This window comes from Crinia signifera, chromosome 1, assembly GCF_055691185.1.
Source record: "Crinia signifera chromosome 1, ASM5569118v1, whole genome shotgun sequence".
NCBI lineage: Eukaryota > Metazoa > Chordata > Amphibia > Anura > Myobatrachidae > Crinia > Crinia signifera.
Genome location: NC_139217.1, coordinates 244741323 through 244760473, shown reverse-complemented (window position 1 = coordinate 244760473; position 19151 = coordinate 244741323). Strand labels below are relative to the sequence as shown.

The window sequence follows — 19151 nt, the reverse complement described above, 5'->3', positions numbered from 1 at the left end:
ACAACCATCAGTCTCAGAGCATTATGTTGTGTCGTATGGTGCCGTGCGACATTGCATTATGCTGTATGGTTCCCATTCCTAACGTTCCACCTCATTTTCAGCTATCCTTTATTTAAATCCCTAATATTTTGAAATTCTGGGTTAAACCAGATTTCTCTCTCTCCACAACCATCAGTAGAGCATTATGTTTTGCTGTATGATCCCATTCCTAACATTCCACCTGATTTTCCTCTACCCTTTATTTAATTCCCTAATTTTGAAATTCTGGGTTAAACCAGATTTCTCCCTCCCCACGACCATCAGTAGAGCATTATGTTTTGCTGTATAATCCCATTCCTAACGTTCCACCTCATTTTCATCTATCCTTAATTAAAATCCCTAATCATTTGAAATTCTGTGTTAAACCAGATTTCCGCCTCCCCACAACCATCAGTAGAGCATTATGTTGTGTCGTATGGTGCCGTGCGACATTGCATTATGCTGTATGGTTCCCATTCCTAACGTTCCACCACATTTTCATCTATCCTTTATTTAAATCCCTAATATTTTAAAATTCTGGGTTAAACTAGATTTCTCCCTCCCCACAACAATCAGTAGAGCATTATGTTTTGCTGTATGATCCCATTCCTAACGTTCCACCTCATTTTCAGCTATCCTTTATTCAAATCCCTAATATTTTGAAATTCTGGGTTAAACCAGATTTCTACCTCCCCACGACCATCAGTAGAGCATTATGTTTTGCTGCATGATATCATTCCTAACGTTTCTCCTCATTTTCATCTATCCTTTATTTAAAACCATAATATTTTGAAATTCTGGGTTAAACCAGGTTTCCACCTCCCAGAACCATCCGTAGAGCATTATGTTGTGCCGTATGGTGCCGTGCGACATTGCATTATGCTGTATGATCCCATTCCTAACGTTCCACCTCCTTTCATCTATATTTTATTTAAAACCCTACTATTTTGAAATTCTGGGTTAAACCAGGTTTCCGCCTCACCATGACTATCAGTAGAGCATTGTTTTGCTTTATGATCCCATTCCTAACGTTCCACCTCATTTTCATCTATCCTTTATTTAAAACCCTGATATTTTGAAATTCTGGGTTAAACCAGATTTCTGCCTCCTTACGACCATTAGTAGAGCTTTATGTTTTGCTGTATGATCCCATTCCTAAAGTTCCACCTCATTTACATCTATCCTTTATTTAATTCCCTAATATTTTGAAATTCTGGGTTAAACCAGATTTCTGCCTCCCCTTGACCATCAGTAGAGCATTATGTTTTACTGTATGGTGCCTTGCGAGATTGCATTATGCTATATGGTTCCCATTCCTAACGATCCACCTCATTTTCATCTAAATTTTATTTAAAACCCTAATATTTTGAAATTCTGTTTTTAAACCAGATTTCTCCCTCCCCACAACAATCAGTAGAGCATTATGTTTTGCTGTATGATCCCATTCCTAACGTTCCACCTCATTTTCATCTATCCTTTATTTAAATCCCTAATCATTTAAAATTCTGGGCTAAACCAGATTTCTCCCTCCCCACAACCATCACTAGAGCATTGTTTTGCTGTATGATCCCATTCCTAACATTCCACCTCATTTTCATCTATCCTTTTATTAAAATCCCTAATCATTTGAAATTCTTGGTTAAACCAGATATCTGCCTCCCCACAACCATCAGTAGAGCATTATGTTGTGTCGTATGGTGCCATGCGACATTGCATTATGCTGTATGGTTCCCATTCCTAACGTTCCACCTCATTTTCATCTATCCTTTATTTAAATCCCTAATATTTTAAAATTCTGGGTTAAACCAGATTTCTCCCTCCCCACAACAATCAGTAGAGCATTATGTTTTGCTGTATGAACCCATTCCTAACGTTCCACCTCATTTTCAGCTATCCTTTATTAAAATCCCTAATATTTTGAAATTCTGGGTTAAACCAGATTTCTGCCTCCCCACAACCATCAGTTGAGCATTATGTTTTGCTGTATGATCCCATTCCTAACGTTCCACCTCATTTTCATCTATCCTTTATTTAAATCCCTAATATTTTGAAATTCTGGATTAAACCAGATTTCTGCCTCCCCGCAACCATCAGTTGAGCATTGTGTTTTGATGTATGATCCCATTCCTAACGTTCCACCTCCTTTTCATCTATATTTTATTTAAAACCCTACGATTTTGAAATTTTGGGTTAAACCAGGTTCCACCTCCCTACGACTATCAGTAGAGCATTATGTTTTGCTGCATGATTCTATTCCTAACGTTCCACCTCATTTTCATCTATCCTTTATTTAAATCCCTAATATTTTGAAATTCTGGGTTAAACCAGAATTCTCCCTCCCCACAACAATCAGTAGAGCATTATATTTTGCTGTATGATCCCATTCCTAACGTTCCACCTCATTTTTAGCTATCCTTTATTTAAATCCCTAATATTTTGAAATTCTGGGTTAAACCAGATTTCTCCCTCCCCACAACCATCAGTAGAGCATTATGTTTTGCTGTATGATCCCATTCCTAACATTGCACCTCATTTTCATCTACCCTTTATTTAAAACCCTAATGTTTTGAAATTCTGGGTTAAACCAGATTTCTGCCTCCCCACAACCATCAGTTGAGCATTATGTTTTGCTGTATGATCCCATTCCTAACGTTCCACCTCATTTTCATCTCTCCTTTATTTAAAACCCTACGATTTTGAAATTCTGGGTTAAACCAGGTTCCACCTCCCTACGACTATCAGTAGAGCATTATGTTTTGCTGCATGATCCTATTCCTAACGTTCTACCTCATTTTCATCTATCCTTTATTTAAATCCCTAATCATTTGAAATTCTGGGTTAAACCAGATTTCTGCCTCCCCACGACCATCAGTAGAGCATTATGTTTACTGCATGATCCCATTCCTAACTTTCCACCTCATTTTCATCTATCCTTTATTTAAAACCCTAATGTTTTGAAATTTTGGGTTAAACCAGATTTCTGCCTCCCCACAACCATCAGTTGAGCATTATGTTTTGCTGTATGATCCCATTCCTAACGTTCCACCTCATTTTCATCTATCCTTTATTTAAATCCCTAATATTTTGAAATTCTTGGTTAAACCAGATTTCTGCCTCCCCACAACCATCAGTTGAGCATTATGTTTTGCTGTATGATCCCATTCCTAACGTTCCACCTCATTTTCATCTATCCTTTATTTAAATCCCTAATATTTTGAAATTCTGGGTTAAACCAGGTTTCCACCTTCCTACGACCATCAGTAGAGCATTATGTTGTGTCGTATGGTGCCGTGCGACATTGCATTATGCTGTATGGTTCCCATTCCTAACGTTCCACCTCATTTTCAGCTATCCTTTATTTAAATCCCTAATATTTTGAAATTCTGGGTTAAACAAGATTTCTCCCTCTCCACAACCATCAGTAGAGCATTATGTTTTGCTGTATAATCCCATTCCTAACGTTCCACCTCATTTTCATCTATCCTTAATTAAAATCCCTAATCATTTGAAATTCTGTGTTAAACCAGATTTCCGCCTCCCCACAACCATCAGTAGAGCATTATGTTGTGTCGTATGGTGCCGTGCGACATTGCATTATGCTGTATGGTTCCCATTCCTAACGTTCCACCACATTTTCATCTATCCTTTATTTAAATCCCTAATATTTTAAAATTCTGGGTTAAACTAGATTTCTCCCTCCCCACAACAATCAGTAGAGCATTATGTTTTGCTGTATGATCCCATTCCTAACGTTCCACCTCATTTTCAGCTATCCTTTATTCAAATCCCTAATATTTTGAAATTCTGGGTTAAACCAGATTTCTACCTCCCCACGACCATCAGTAGAGCATTATGTTTTGCTGCATGATATCATTCCTAACGTTCCTCCTCATTTTCATCTATCCTTTATTTAAAACCATAATATTTTGAAATTCTGGGTTAAACCAGGTTTCCACCTCCCAGAACCATCCGTAGAGCATTATGTTGTGCCGTATGGTGCCGTGCGACATTGCATTATGCTGTATGATCCCATTCCTAACGTTCCACCTCCTTTCATCTATATTTTATTTAAAACCCTACTATTTTGAAATTCTGGGTTAAACCAGGTTTCCGCCTCACCATGACTATCAGTAGAGCATTGTTTTGCTTTATGATCCCATTCCTAACGTTCCACCTCATTTTCATCTATCCTTTATTTAAAACCCTGATATTTTGAAATTCTGGGTTAAACCAGATTTCTGTCTCCTTACGACCATCAGTAGAGCATTATGTTTTGCTGTATGATCCCATTCCTAAAGTTCCACCTCATTTACATCTATCCTTTATTTAATTCCCTAATATTTTGAAATTCTGGGTTAAACCAGATTTCTGCCTCCCCGCAACCATCAGTTGAGCATTATGTTTTGCTGTATGATCCCATTCCTAACGTTCCACCACCTTTTCATCTATATTTTATTTAAAACCCTACGATTTTGAAATTCTGGGTTAAACCAGGTTCCACCTCCCTGCGACTATCAGTAGAGCATTATGTTGTGTCGTATGGTGCAGTGCGACATTGCATTATGCTGTATGGTTCCCATTCCTAACGTTCCACCTCATTTTCATCTATCCTTTTATTAAAATCCCTAATCATTTGAAATTCTGGGTTAAACCAGATTTCTCCCTCCCCACAACCATCAGTAGAGCATTGTTTTGCTGTATGATCCCATTCCTAACGCTCCACATCATTTTCATCTATCCTTAATTAAAATCCCTAATCATTTGAAATTCTGGGTTAAACCAGATTTCTGCCTCCCTACGACCATCGGTAGAGCATTATGTTTTGCTGTATGATCCCATTCCTAACGTTCCACCTCATTTTCAGCTATCCTTTATTTAAATCCCTAAAATTTTTAAATTCTGGGTTAAACCAGATTTCTCCCTCCCCACAACAATCAGTAGAGCATTATGTTTTGCTGTATGATCCCATTCCTAACATTCCACCTCATTTTCATCTACCCTTTATTTAAAACCCTAATGTTTTGAAATTCTGGGTTAAACCAGATTTCTGCCTCCCCACAACCATCAGTTGAGCATTATGTTTTGCTGTATGATCCCATTCCTAACGTTCCACCTCATTTTCATCTATCCTTTATTTAAATCCCTAATATTTTGAAATTCTGGATTAAACCAGATTTCTGCCTCCCCGCAACCATCAGTTGAGCATTATGTTTTGATGTATGATCACATTCCTAACGTTCCACCTCCTTTTCATCTATATTTTATTTAAAACCCTACGATTTTGAATTTCTGGGTTAAATCAGGTTCCACCTCCCTACGACTATCAGTAGAGCATTATGTTTTGCTGCATGATCCTATTCCTAACGTTCTACCTCATTTTCAGCTATCCTTTTTTTAAATCCCTAATATTTTGAAATTCTGGGTTAAACCAGAATTCTCCCTCCCCACAACAATCAGTAGAGCATTATATTTTGCTGTATGATCCCATTCCTAACGTTCCACCTCATTTTCAGCTATCCTTTATTTAAATCCCTAATATTTTGAAATTCTGGGTTAAACCAGATTTCTCCCTCCCCACAACCATCAGTAGAGCATTATGTTTTGCTGTATGACCCCATTCCTAACATTCCACCTCATTTTCATCTACCCTTTATTTAAAACCCTAATGTTTTGAAATTCTGGGTTAAACCAGATTTCTGCCTCCCCACAACCATCAGTTGAGCATTATGTTTTGCTTTATGATCCCATTCCTAACGTTCCACCTCATTTTCATCTCTCCTTTATTTAAAACTCTACGATTTTGAAATTCTGTGTTAAACCAGGTTCCACCTCCCTTCGACTAGCAGTAGAGCATTATGTTTTGCTGCATGATCCTATTCCTAACGTTCTACCTCATTTTCATCTATCCTTTATTTAAATCCCTAATCATTTGAAATTCTGGGTTAAACCAGATTTCTCCCTCCCCACAACCATCAGTAGAGCATTGTTTTGCTGTATGATCCCATTCCTAACGTTCCTCCTCATTTTCATCTATCCTTTATTTAAAACCATAATATTTTGAAATTCTGGGTTAAACCAGGTTTCCACCTCCCAGAACCATCCGTAGAGCATTATGTTGTGCCGTATGGTGCCGTGCGACATTGCATTATGCTGTATGATCCCATTCCTAACGTTCCACCTCCTTTTCATCTATATTTTATTTAAAACCCTACTATTTTGAAATTCTGGGTTAAACCAGGTTTATGCCTCACCATGACTATCAGTAGAGCATTATGTTTTCCTGCATGATCCCATTCCTAACGTTCCACCTCATTTTCATCTATCCTTTATTTAAAACCCTAATCATTTGAAATTCTGGGTTAAACCAGGTTTCTGCCTCCCCACGACCATCAGTAGAGCATTATGTTTTGCTGTATGATGCCATTCCTAATGTTCCACCTCATTTTCATCTATCTTTTATTTAAATCCCTAATATTTTCAAATTCTGGGTAAAACCAGATTTCTGCCTCCCCACAACCATCAGTAGAGCATTGTTGTGTCGTATGGTGCCGTGCGACATTGCATTATGCTGTATGGGTCCCATTCCTAACGTTCCACCTCATTTTCATCTATCCTTTATTAAAATCCATAATCATTTGAAATTCTGGGTTAAACCAGGTTTCTGCCTCCCCATGACCATCAGTAGAGCATTATGTTTTGCTGTATGATTCCATTCCTAACGTTCCACCTCATTTTCATCTATCCTTTATTTAAATCCCTAATATTTTGAAATTCTGGGTAAAACCAGGTTTCCGCCTCCCCACAACCATCAGTAGAGCATTATGTTGTGCCGTATGGTGCCCTGCGACATTGCATTATGCTGTATGGTTCCCATTCCTAACGATCCACCTCATTTTCATCTATCCTTTATTTAAAACCCTAATATTTTGAAATTCTGGGTTAAACCAGATTTCTGCCTTCCCACGACTATCAGAAGAGCATTATGTTTTGCTACATGATCCCATTCCTAACGTTCTACCTCATTTTCATCTATATTTTATTTAAAACCCTAATATATTGAAATTCTGGGTTAAACCAGATTTCTGCATCCCCACGACCATCAGTAGAGCATTATGTTTTGCTGTATAATCCCATTCCTAACGTTCCACCCCCTTTTCATCTATCCTTTATTTAAATCCCTACTATTTTGAAATTCTGGGTTAAACCAGGTTTCCGCCTCCCCATGACTGTTAGTAGAGCATTATGTTGTGCCGTATGGTGCCGTGCAACATTGCATTAGGCTGTATGGTTCCATTCCTAATGTTCCACCTCATTTTCATCTATCCTTTATTTAAATCCCTAAAATTTTAAAATACTGGGTTAAACCAGATTTCTGCCACCCCACAACCATCAGTAGAGCATTATGCTGTGCCCCACTTCACGGTACCTATCCTAACATTTTATTCTTAGCAGCAGCTTGCTTTAATTTAAAATCTTAATAGTTTTACATTTCCTTGTGCATTGTGGTGCCTACCTGAAGTTTCCACTCCCATATCCAGCTTGCTTGTACTTAAAATATCCTAATATCCTATCCTAATAAAGCATTCCCAATCTGCCTAATGGTCCAAGTTTTCAGTGGACCCAGTTTTGAACGTTGCCTTACATAAAGCGTAGACTTCCTGTAGAGTTGTGCCATTTATTTACAATTTGAAGTTTTACATTTGTTTTGAGATTGAGTGTTTCTTTTCTACTTCTCACAGCTACGCTATTGCTTATTGTTATATTGGGTTACCTGAAAGAAAATTGAGCGCTTGATCCATTGGAAATGTTGCAAAGGGAAGCCGATGCCTTCAAACACTGGATGTTATGGACAGCTCTTGTGTTGCCTAATGAGTCCCTGAAGCTGCCAGACAATAAGTTATGGGTTACACAGGTAAATATATCCTGTATTAAGTTCACATGACTAGCTTTTCATATTAAATATCCTGCTTGTATGTACTTAATATACAAAGGTTTCTACGACTATTTGGATCATAAAACCAGAAGTATGGCATCCTGCTTTGTGATGCTATGCTCTAAGCTACCTTCCTGACAGTTTCAGTCCTATGTCTAGCTTATTTGTACTTAATATACAAAGTTTTCTATGAATATTACAGTAAAAAAAACAACCGTATGGCATCATGATATGTGGTGATGTGCCGTAAGCTACCTTTCTAGAGTTTGCAGTATTGTAATGTACCCGCTTTTCCATAATTAATTGTAATAAGAGGTTCCCATTCTTGGTCTTCAAGATTAGAACCACTTTTTACTCAGTTCTGTATGTTGACATCCTTTAAGGGGTTTTCCAATTTTACGTGCAATTTTATGGGTGCTTGTGTATTATATCACGGTGCCCACTAGGCAATTTGCTTAGTGGGCTATTTTGAGTAGGAAAATCGCATCGCATGGGCCATTTTAAGGGCTGTGCGATGCGATTTTCCTATGTAATTTATTCACTGCTCTCAGCCCCGGGGAATCGCACATCACCTCCCGCAAAATCGCATTGCATGCGATTTTATAGGGTGTGCGATGCCATTACATTAGCTATACCATAATATAATTGTATGGCATACAATGATGTTTTAGGCCCCCACTATCCACGCCACCCCGAAGCGTGGCGAGCGCAGCGGAATACATGTAAAGTAACCCGTTTGCGCTCGCCATGCTTCGAGCACGGTGGCTCGCTGCGCTCACCACACTATATAAAATCAATTCCGTGCCGACGTGGATAGTGGTGGAATGTAAATGCCGGAGGACACGTTCCGCCACCGAAGCGTGGCGTGGATAGTTGGGTACGTAAAACATTGGATGTAAAACAATGATATTATGGTATAGGTAATGTCATGGCATCGCACACCCTATAAAATTGCAGGCGATTTTGCGGGAGGTGTGATGCGATCCCCCGGGGCATACAGAGCAGTGAATAAATTACATTAAAAAAATCGCTTAAAATGGCCGATGCGATTTTCCTACGGTGCCGTACATAGGAAACTTGGGTGCTGTGATAATACTCAAGTACCATTTTATGTTTAGATTTTATTATTGTTAGCTCTTCTTACTTACTACTCTTGTATATTTTAGGGTTTGGGGTGCCTGAAAGAAAATGGTTTGCTTCATCTATTGGCAATGCTGCAAGAGAGTCAACGTTTTAAATCTCTATGGATGTCATGGTGGTGGACATTACAAGTATGTTTAAGGATTCAGAACTGCAGATGATTTATTTTCTGATGCTGTACAAAAAGTTTACTGCAATGCACAGGTAAATATAGCACATTTCACATAACCATCTTCCTTTCATATCGTAATCTGTCCAATGTACAGCTTGGTTTCATTTCAAATCTTGTTTGTATTTCAGAATGTAATCTCTCAAACTATTTTTGGTTGTTCCACATCCAGCTTACTTTTCTGCAATATCCGGATAGTTTAATGTGCTTGGTTTAGCCAATTGTCACCATCCCTTCAGCAATCAGTAGGCTGTGCTTTTTGGTGCCATGCGCCATGGCATTATGCTGTCTTATTATTTTCTAGACTTCATTTCACTGCTTGCCTCCCTTTAAAATCCAAATTTTTTCTTTATTTTTCTCTAAAGTTGCCCATACACTAGTAAGATTTATCTTCAGATCTGGCTTGTTGGAACTAAAACATGGTTATGTACTGTATGAGTGACAGTTTGTCAGTTTTCCAGCATTTCCAAGCAAATGGTTAACTGTCATTTGCTTTCATACATAACCATGTTTTTGTTCCAACCAAACAGATCTGCAGATAATCTGCGTTTGTATGGCCACCTTAAAAGTAATGTTAGTCCTTGAGAGCTACCAACAGTGCATGTTTTGCAGGTCTCCTCACAGAATCACAAGTGAGCTAATTAGCTCCATCTGTGTATCTTTTAAAATGTGTCAGTGATTAATGAGTGCAGCTGTGCAGCAGCTAGGTTGTCTAGAAAATGTGAACTGTTGGTAGCTCTCGAGGGCTAGGGTTGGCTACCACTGCTCTTAACCATAAAAAACTTTCCTGTTCTCACTAGGGCAGCTACTCTCTTAAATATTTTACTTTTTTTGGGTACTTGAAAGAAAATGGCTTACTTTATCAACTGGCAAAGTTGCAAGAGGATGGCAATGTCTACACACACTGAAGATATTATAGATGGCTTTGTGGTGGACATTACAAATAGGCATTGGGTACATTGCTGCAGACTATTGAGTCTATGAAGCTGATGAAAGATTTTCATGGACTTGAAAACACCAGTAAATATGCTTTCTACATTTTACGTATCTAGATTATGTTTTTCCCCATAATTGATAAATGATCCTTTTTTTGCTTTTATTTAAAACCCTAATAATTGGAAATTCTGGGGTAAACCAGATTTCTGCTTCCCCATAACAATCAGAGCATTATGTTGTGCTGTATGATTCCGCATAAAAACAGTGGTGAGAGCTGCTCAATCAAACTAGTAATGCCCCCCCAGGTGCTGCAAGGGAGGGGGATTTAACCCCCAGCACACCAAAGGGCATTAGTAATAAGATTTGAAAAATCAACATAATAGACGATGTTGTGAAACTACAAATCCCAGCATGCCTTGTCACAGTTTTAGCACTCCACTTGTAGCAAAACTGAGGCAATGCATGCTGGGATTTGTCGTTTCACAACATCTGAAGGGCCTATGTAATAGAGGGTCATTCAGAGATCTTCCTTACATATATTTTGCAAAGATATGATTCCATACCTGATTGAAAGAAAATAATTGTCTTGGTGTGGCGCACCATAAGTAAAAGAACATTCACAATAAAATGTAACACTTAATGAGTTTTTTTTACTGCGAAATATATTAATACACATGAATGAGTCAAAGTGAATTTCATGTAAATTAAAACCGAACGTTATCCATAATATTCCCCTTATAAGGTGTCTTTTAGATACTGCCTGTGTACTTATTTCCAAGACTGTAATGGTACAACTCTTTTGCTTTGTACTCATGGTGAGATTTCCCAGGATGCACGGCTTCTGATCCCTATAACCCTGCTTCCATTTGTTGGTGCCAGCAGGAAGCTGGAGCACCTTTTATTCAGCAGGCGTTGCCTGAGGCAATCCCAAAGAAGCTTTTTTACTATTTTTACACAGAACTTCTTGTTTCCTTGCAGCATTACCGCTGCTGGGCTGCCTGCGCTACCAGTCTTACTGACGACAGTGCAGCAGCTCCATCACCCCTGCCGGCACTGAAACTCCCCCACGACTCTAGTCAAGGGGTACTTCAGCAGAGGAGGAGACCGGCGGACACCAAAAACCTCAGACAGCATGGCTGGGTACACGGGCAGGTAAGGCTCTCTGAGCGCTCAAATTGCGGTCAAGCTGGGAGGCGGGCCGCAGCAGCTGTGGTGGACACTGCTGCTTGTGGCAGGGACTCCACTAGACCATCGGGGCGCAGGCTGGATGTCTACATCCATTCTTATTGGGGCTCACTAGCACATGTGGGGGATGTCCAGTACAGGGGAGGCGGTGCCAGCCTGCAGCACCTCTCCCAGCTTTGGGCGCCATCTCCTGAAGTTTTCCGGCCCTGAAAGCTGCTTTCCCTGCTCCCTCAGAGACAGGCAACTATCTTCAGCAGCGCAGCTTAGTCTCCTGGACTTGCGAGTAGTGTCTCCCCTGTAAAACCATCCACAGCTGTAATGCTTTTACAGGCACTCACATACCACTAGTTTCCATAGAAGTTGTTGATTGTGGTACATTGGCAAATATTTGCCTCAGCTAAAATACTTTAAGTGGTATTGAGTTTTTCTTTCTGTACCTGCTTATAGCTGTCCCTTACGTTTCTCATACATTTTGAGGCAGAAGTCAGGTTTTATCCTCACAGGTCACATACTGCTGTGTTACTACTCTAGGTTTTACTACCAAGGCTATACCTATTGTGTATATTACCCTCCTCTTGTGTGTTTTCAACATGACTTCTAAATGGGGGCACACTCAGTCTCCCATACGCTTATCCTGTAAGGGTTGTGCTGCAGGCCTGTCTGAGCAGGATGTTATCCAGGAAGGTTAATATGTCAATTGCTTTATTCCACCTGGCCAGTAATCTGCCCTGGTGGCTGTACAGGAGCCTCCTTGGGGAGCCTTTCAGCAGCTTCTGGGTATCTTAGTGGATCGCCTTCAGTCAGCCTCCTGTAATTACACCTGTTGTACACACCCCTCCACCATGGGTAGATTCCTTATCTAACCACTGTTCAGCCTCTTGCACAGACAACGGTGGCTATGCAGAAATTGCTGCCTGCAACAAGTCAACCTGTCAAAAATCAACTCCCTATTGCTTCTGCCCCATTATTCCCATTGTTAGAATATAACACAATGGGAGATGACTATGATAATTGGGATGACGATGATAACAATGGAGATGGGGATTACGGGGATGCAATTTTACATCCCATGGGTGTCGGGGACACCCATGGTACAGGCTGAAATGGCTGACACTGATGAGCCCGAGCCTGTGGCAAAACGTAGATGTTTTAAAAAACCAAAAGGTTATCAAAGCACAATTCTCACTCTCGGATTACTTAATGGAGAGCTGCACTGACCAATGGGAAGCCATAGGCAAGAAATCCTTTATCTCTAAAAGAATTCTGTCCAGATACCCTTTACCATCAGAGGATTGCAAATTATTGGAAACTCCTCCCCTGGTAGATTCTCATGTTACCAGACTGGTTAAGCTGTCAGTACTCCGTTTGCCACAGGATCCTCACTAAAGGATCCTATGGATAGGCATATGGAACACTGTCTTAAGGCCATCTTTACTCTCACAGGAACGGTCCAAAGACTCGTTCCAGGTCGTGGAAGATGAGCTACCCTCTAACGCATCAGTAGATGCCAGACTGTGCGTGTCTCATATTAAACAGGCCGCACTATACATCATGGAGGCATTGTCAGACGCAGGGTCCTTGCAGCAAAGGCGTCTGTGAACTCTCTTGGCATGTCGTATCCTTAGGCTACGCCCTTGGAAGGCTGACCTACTGTCCAAAAAGACGCTAGAGATGTTACCTTTTGTAAGGGAGGTTTTGTCCGGGAGAGAACTTGTTAAAATGTTATCCTCGCTAGCAGCGGCTAAATCTGCATGCCTTCCCACAGTTCTACCACAGAGACCGAAAGCTACTGTACACCCTTTCGGTCCTTTCGTCCCCAAGGTAAAGTGAAAGGTCAATCTTTCCCTCGCACCTCAACTACATCCAAGACAACAAAGTGTAAGCCCAAACAACCCTGGGCCACTAGACAACCCCAAATAAATCAGATAAAGCTGCAGGAAGACTGGGTGGGCCTCCCATAGGGGGAACCCGAAGTGGAAGGTAGGCTTCTACACTTCACGCAGCAGTGGCTCACCACATAGGCAGATGCCTGGTGAGAGAAGTCCTGTTAAGGGGATACTCTATCTCGTTCAAAAGAGCCTCCCCACAAAAGCTTTTGCACAGGCCTCCCACACAATCTGCAAAAACGGAACAATTATTACTAATACTATGATCCCTGTTGCAGTCTAAGGTAATCATACCAGTCCCACAGCACCAGCGGGGTATCTGTTTTTTACACCACCCTGTTCCTAGTTCCAAAGCCAAACGGGACTTACAGGCCCATATTAAATTTAAAGGCGCTCAACAAATTTTTAAAAATTTCTGCATGGAAACCCTGCGATCAATAGTTCAAGCATTAGAACTGGGAGATTATATGGTCTCCCTAGACATACAGGATGCTTATCTGCATGTACCTATCCTCACTTCACACCAGAGATTTCTCTGGTTGGCTATCCTGTCCCACTGCTTTCAGTTCCAGGCCATTCCATTTGGCTTGGTCACTGCCTCCCCGGTTTTTCATCAAAATCATGGCAGTCTTGGCGGCCTATTTGTATCAACAAGGGATCAGTGTTTCCATATCTGGAAGATTTGCTCCTGGTAGCCCAGTCACCAGTAGTACTATAAGCACATTTCCAGACAATGATTGCTGTTCTCCAACAGCACGGTTGGATCCTCAATTGGGAGAAATTTCTCCCTCACTCAGTCATGGCAAATCCTGCACCTTGGAGCCCTCCTATACTCCCAGGCACTGAAACTGTTGCTACCAATGGACAAGTGTCAATCTCTACAAGAGAGATTACGTTTATTCTTACAAAGTCCCAGAGTATCCATCCACCTGGCAATGGAATTCTGGGTTTAATGTGTCAATGTTCCACATGGTCAAGTGGGCACAATTTCACTCCCATCCTCTGCAATGTTTAATTCTTCAGAAATGGGACAGACAACCTCAGCACATATGGACTATGTTCATGATGCTGACTCCAGAAGTTCGAATGACTCCATTGGTGGCTACCTCACCTGAACCAGGGACGTCCATTTTGGTTCACAGATTGGATTCTCCTCACTACCGACGCCAGCCTATGAGCCCAGGGAGCGGTAGTAGAATCCCGGTCCTTGCAAGGCATATGGTCCAGTTCAGAAGCACACCTGTCCATCAATGTTCTGGAGCTTCAAGCAGTGTGTAACGCTCTCATTCGATCACGGGATCACCTCCAAGGCAGACCTGTACACGTCAGGTCAGACAATGCCACAGCAGTGGCATACATAAAGCATCAGGGGGGCACCCGCAGTGCACCGAGAGGTGTCCAGAATTATAACTTGGAAGGAACACTTGTAAAGCGCAACGGAATCTGCTGCGCTATATAAGAAACTATAAACAAATAACAGTATCTACTGGCATTGTCGGCTGTGTTAATCCCAGGAATTGTAAATTGGGAAGCAGACTTCATAAGTCTGCATGACGTTTATCTGGTAAAGTGGTCACTCCACCCAGAAGTCTTTCCCCCCCCCCCCCCCCCCCCCCCTGGTGAGCTGTTGGGGCCTCCCAGATATGGATCTCTTGTCGACCCATCACAACAACACAACTTCAGTGTACGTGTCGCGATCCAGGGATCCTCAAGCCAGCTTCACGGATGTTTCATCTTTCATGTCTTTCCTCCCATATCTATGATATGCAGAGTAGTCAGGAAATTCAAACCGGAAGGTGGGTATCGTATACTGATAGCCCCGGCCTGGCCTCAACATCATTGATACGTAGACCTACAACACCTGTCAGTACAGCTGCCATTACGACAGGACCTGCTCAGCCAGGGTCCTTGTTAGAGCCAGATCTTCAGCACCTGTCTTTGACAGCGTGGCACTTGAAACTGCCATACTAAAACAAAGGGTTTTCTACTAGCGTCCAAACAATGATCAAAGTTCGTAAACCCGCCTTAGCGTGGATTTATTACCAGGTGTGGCACACTTATTTCTCCTGGTGTGCATCCCGCAAGTATAATACGAAAGTGTTTACAACAGCTAGAGTCCTTGCTTTCTTACAGATAGGTTTAGATATGGGGCTAAGATTAGCCTCGCTTAAGGTGCATATCTCAGCTCTGTCTGGTTCCAAAGGAAGATGGCGTCTCTTCCAGATATACGTACTTTTATCCAGGGTGTTCTACGTATATACAACCACCATATATACCTCCAAAGACACCATGGGACCTGTACTTAGTGTTACAGGCTTTGGCCAAACCTACTTTCAAACCACTACATACTATGATGCAAGTTTGATTAACAATTGCAGCAATGTTTTATTTGCAGTATTAAGCTGGAGAGTGCTTCATAATATTTTCTATGTTTAGGGACTATTTTGGTTCTGGAGGACACCCCAGTGGCTGCATGTTTTTTGATGCAAGTGTGATCCTTTTTTGATATATATATAGAAAATATCTATATCTATTTAGATAGATATCTTTCTCACAGCAGGCAGATGTACCAACATTTCAAGACCCAACGGTCTCTTTAATCAAACTGTGCTCCTTGATAGGGACTGATGGCTCTTGAAATGTTGGTACATCTGCCTGCTATGCGAAAAATCCACAGGTCATTAGTTTGGCAGGTCATTAGTTTGACAGGTCATTAGTTTGACAGGTCTTTCACTGTTTTTTGAGCCGAGGTGCCGACAGGCGGTATTTCATGCCCCACCATCCACTATGGCGTGGTGGGAGAATAAAATAGTGTGCCAAGCATAACAAGGCACAGTGTCCGAAGCATTGCGAGGTGATGCGGTGCACTTTAAACTGTGTTCATGTCGACTGTGTTGACATTCGGGTCAAAAACCAGTCGACCTAGACACCATCGAACTAATGACCTGTTGACCTTTTCCCATGTCGACCTAATGGTGTCGACCATCATGCTGTAGACTAAATGATCCCAACCCATCTAGCTTCATCACAGATTTAATTGTAAATACCAGATAGTTTGAAATAATACTGTATGTCTATTTTCTTTCCAGCGGAATCTTGAAATTCCTGTACCTAGCAGCCTTATGGCTTGTGACTGGAGTGATTGATTTATGGACCAGCTAACAAGCAATCTCTTTATCTGAGTGAAGAGAGATGGTGTGCCATGGGAGAAAAGTTCTTGAAGATGGAAGTCTAAAAATAAAAAAAATTGTATTTGCTTTTGTTGTGTCTATTATAACAAAACCAAAGATACACTGCTTAATTTTAAGCACATGTTCCACCCCAGGTTTCTTACATTGCCTTTTACTGGCATTCAGCTAAATATTTTATGCAAGCAGTATCTAAGTGTTTCAACAGTTTACATAAAACGATTGTTTATATTTATTATTTTTTCTTTTTGTGGTAATTTTTTTCATGTTTTGGTCAACCCAGAATAACATGGTTTGAATTAGGGTAGTGATTCAATGTGGAAAATAAATTTTAATTATGAAAAAGTTACACTATATTTGGCCTCTTTATGACTAGTCCTTGAGGCCTGTCCGACAGACGGTCAAAAGTTTTATGCTTATACAATTCTTGTTCCACCTAACCTTCCCAACCACAGCAGCTCAAAAGCTGCTGCAGCAGGTACAGAAGATCCTAAAAACCCTCGATGAATAAGTCAAAAAATAACTGACTGGGGATTGATATCACATGGATTTCACAATATCTACATTGTTTGATTTACAGACCACTCTGAATGGGGCACTTCAGGCAGGCATTGGACGAGCACAGAGGTGGCAGCTCCCTCCCAACAATTAAAACAGGGAGAGGCCACTGCAAGCGCGCATTTAACCAGCGCTGGATACAGGGCGCCAAAATTAAATTAGGGATGAGACACTGCAATGAGGCATTTAGTCAGCACTGGAGATGGGGTGTATTAAGCCAGGGATGGGGCAATTCAGGTGGGCATTGGATGAGCACAGAGGGGGCGGCATCCTCCTGACAATTATAATAGGGAGAGAGCACTGCAGGTGGGCATTTAACCAGCAATGGAGATGGGACACCAGTATTAAGCCAGGGATGAGACCCTGCAAGTGGGCATTTAACCAGCAAAAAATGGGTAGTGGTGTGTTACTTTCGGGCACAGCAGCCTGACCGCATCTATCACTAATGAAGGTCACCATCTTCAAAAATTGCAATATAAAACAGAAGATAGGATACACACTGGTGCTATGATGTATATAGTAAATAATGTAAGGAACTCCCCTGGTATGGTGAATGTAAGGAGTCAACCGATGGGCTTTCAATCTTGACTCCAAATTTCTCAAGATGGCAGTGTCTTTGCTACATATGATTTAGTTCCCATAGGGTGTGGTATAGGCGTCCGAAAGTCGGGATCCCGACTGGCCGGACTCAGACTGTATGGTGAGTGTAACAATGCCCCTTTTGGGCACGGTGGCTCGCTACGCTCGCCAACTATTCTATTCTCCCTCTATGGGGTTCGTGGACCCCCACGAGGGAAAAAAAGCAGGTGGCCCTCGGGAACCCAGCTGTCGGTGTTTTGACAATGTTTTTACCCGACGTCGACCCCGTCCAGTACCTGTTCCCATAAAGGCATGTTTATAATGAAGAAATCGTACCATTACTCACAAGATAAAGCATATAATAAAGCCTGTAAAGCAGTGGTTCCCAAACTTTTTTGAATCACGGCACCCTAGAGTATCAGAATTTTTTTCACGGCACCCCTAGGCCAAAAGTTAGATACCATGAGCTTTAGAAAAAAATATTAAATTAAATAAGTTGCGCTTATATGTCATCCTTAGGTCCAGTTATGTGGTGAGAAACATGATTCACTTCTGTTTACCCACATATTTTATAATTGGAAGTCACAAGCACTGATTTTCCTTATTACATTAACTATATATAATTTGAATTTGTCCTGGACCACCAACCCAGGGCGCCCCTGCAACTACTCCGTGGCACCCCTGGGAGCCACGGCACACAGTTTGGGAACCACTGCTGTAAAGGTATCTTTGCACAGGTTACGACCAAGAATGATACATACCCCGAAACTCAGTCATTGCGAAGGAGACTTCCATAAAGGTATCTTTCAGATGGACGAATCTGGTTTTCTTAAAAACAGGCTTTTATTTGAGCACACCTCCAAAAAATATACAGAATTTTTTTGTAAAAGATGGGCATGTCACCCTATTGATGGGTACAAGAAAAAAATGAATTGACACTAACAAAGTTCGAACATGACAACATGAATATGGAGTGCCAGATTTCCCTTAGGTTCCAGGTGTTTGGGGAAATCTTCAAGTTGTTCCTGATGGTGGAATGACAAAGTAGGGGAACTCCTCTGCTTGGACCAATGCATTATGAACCTAAATGGTAGTGTTTCAAGGTATGCAAAGGATTGTACATGCTGGTGTATTTTATACCCCAGGAGTGTATGTTCTTTAAACCACTTTGCGCTGCTAGATGGATTTAAATAGTTAAATATACCACTGGACAGATGGACACTGGACACACTATTATGAAATTATAAAAATATTTTATACATAAAATAAAAGGAGTATACACAAGCATATAAAAATAACAATATTAGAATATAAAAACAGGCAGCAAGTAATCATGTAGCTTAAATGGCCATCAAGAGAAAGGGGGTCACGTTTGCAAACTTTGGTGGGAGCTCCTAGGAGTGATTAATGGTTAGTAGCAATCATAGAAATGATGATGATGGAGTTATGGAATGAGATGGGGGATGAAATGAATGGAAGTAGGCAGCCAATAGCAACGTCAGTTAGCTGGTTAGTATAATAGTCAAATGCCGTGAATGGGCACTGGGTACAGAAAATAA

At 41.0% G+C, this 19151-nt stretch overlaps 1 long non-coding RNA gene across 5 annotated transcripts in view; it reads left to right on the top strand.

Moving 5' to 3' along the window:
- Positions 1–16809, top strand: part of LOC146072255 (uncharacterized) — a 66615-nt gene extending 49806 nt beyond the window's left edge. For 4 of the 5 annotated variants that reach the window (XR_014473016.1, XR_014473025.1, XR_014473021.1 and 1 more), the window contains exons 5-7: positions 7758–7930; positions 9118–9295; positions 16357–16809. This is a non-coding gene — a long non-coding RNA (uncharacterized LOC146072255). Of the gene's footprint in view, positions 1–7757; positions 7931–9117; positions 9296–10060; positions 10281–16356 lie in introns of all 5 variants that reach the window. The other variant, XR_014473015.1, reaches the window with a different exon arrangement.
- The last annotated feature ends 2342 nt before the right edge of the window (positions 16810–19151 follow it).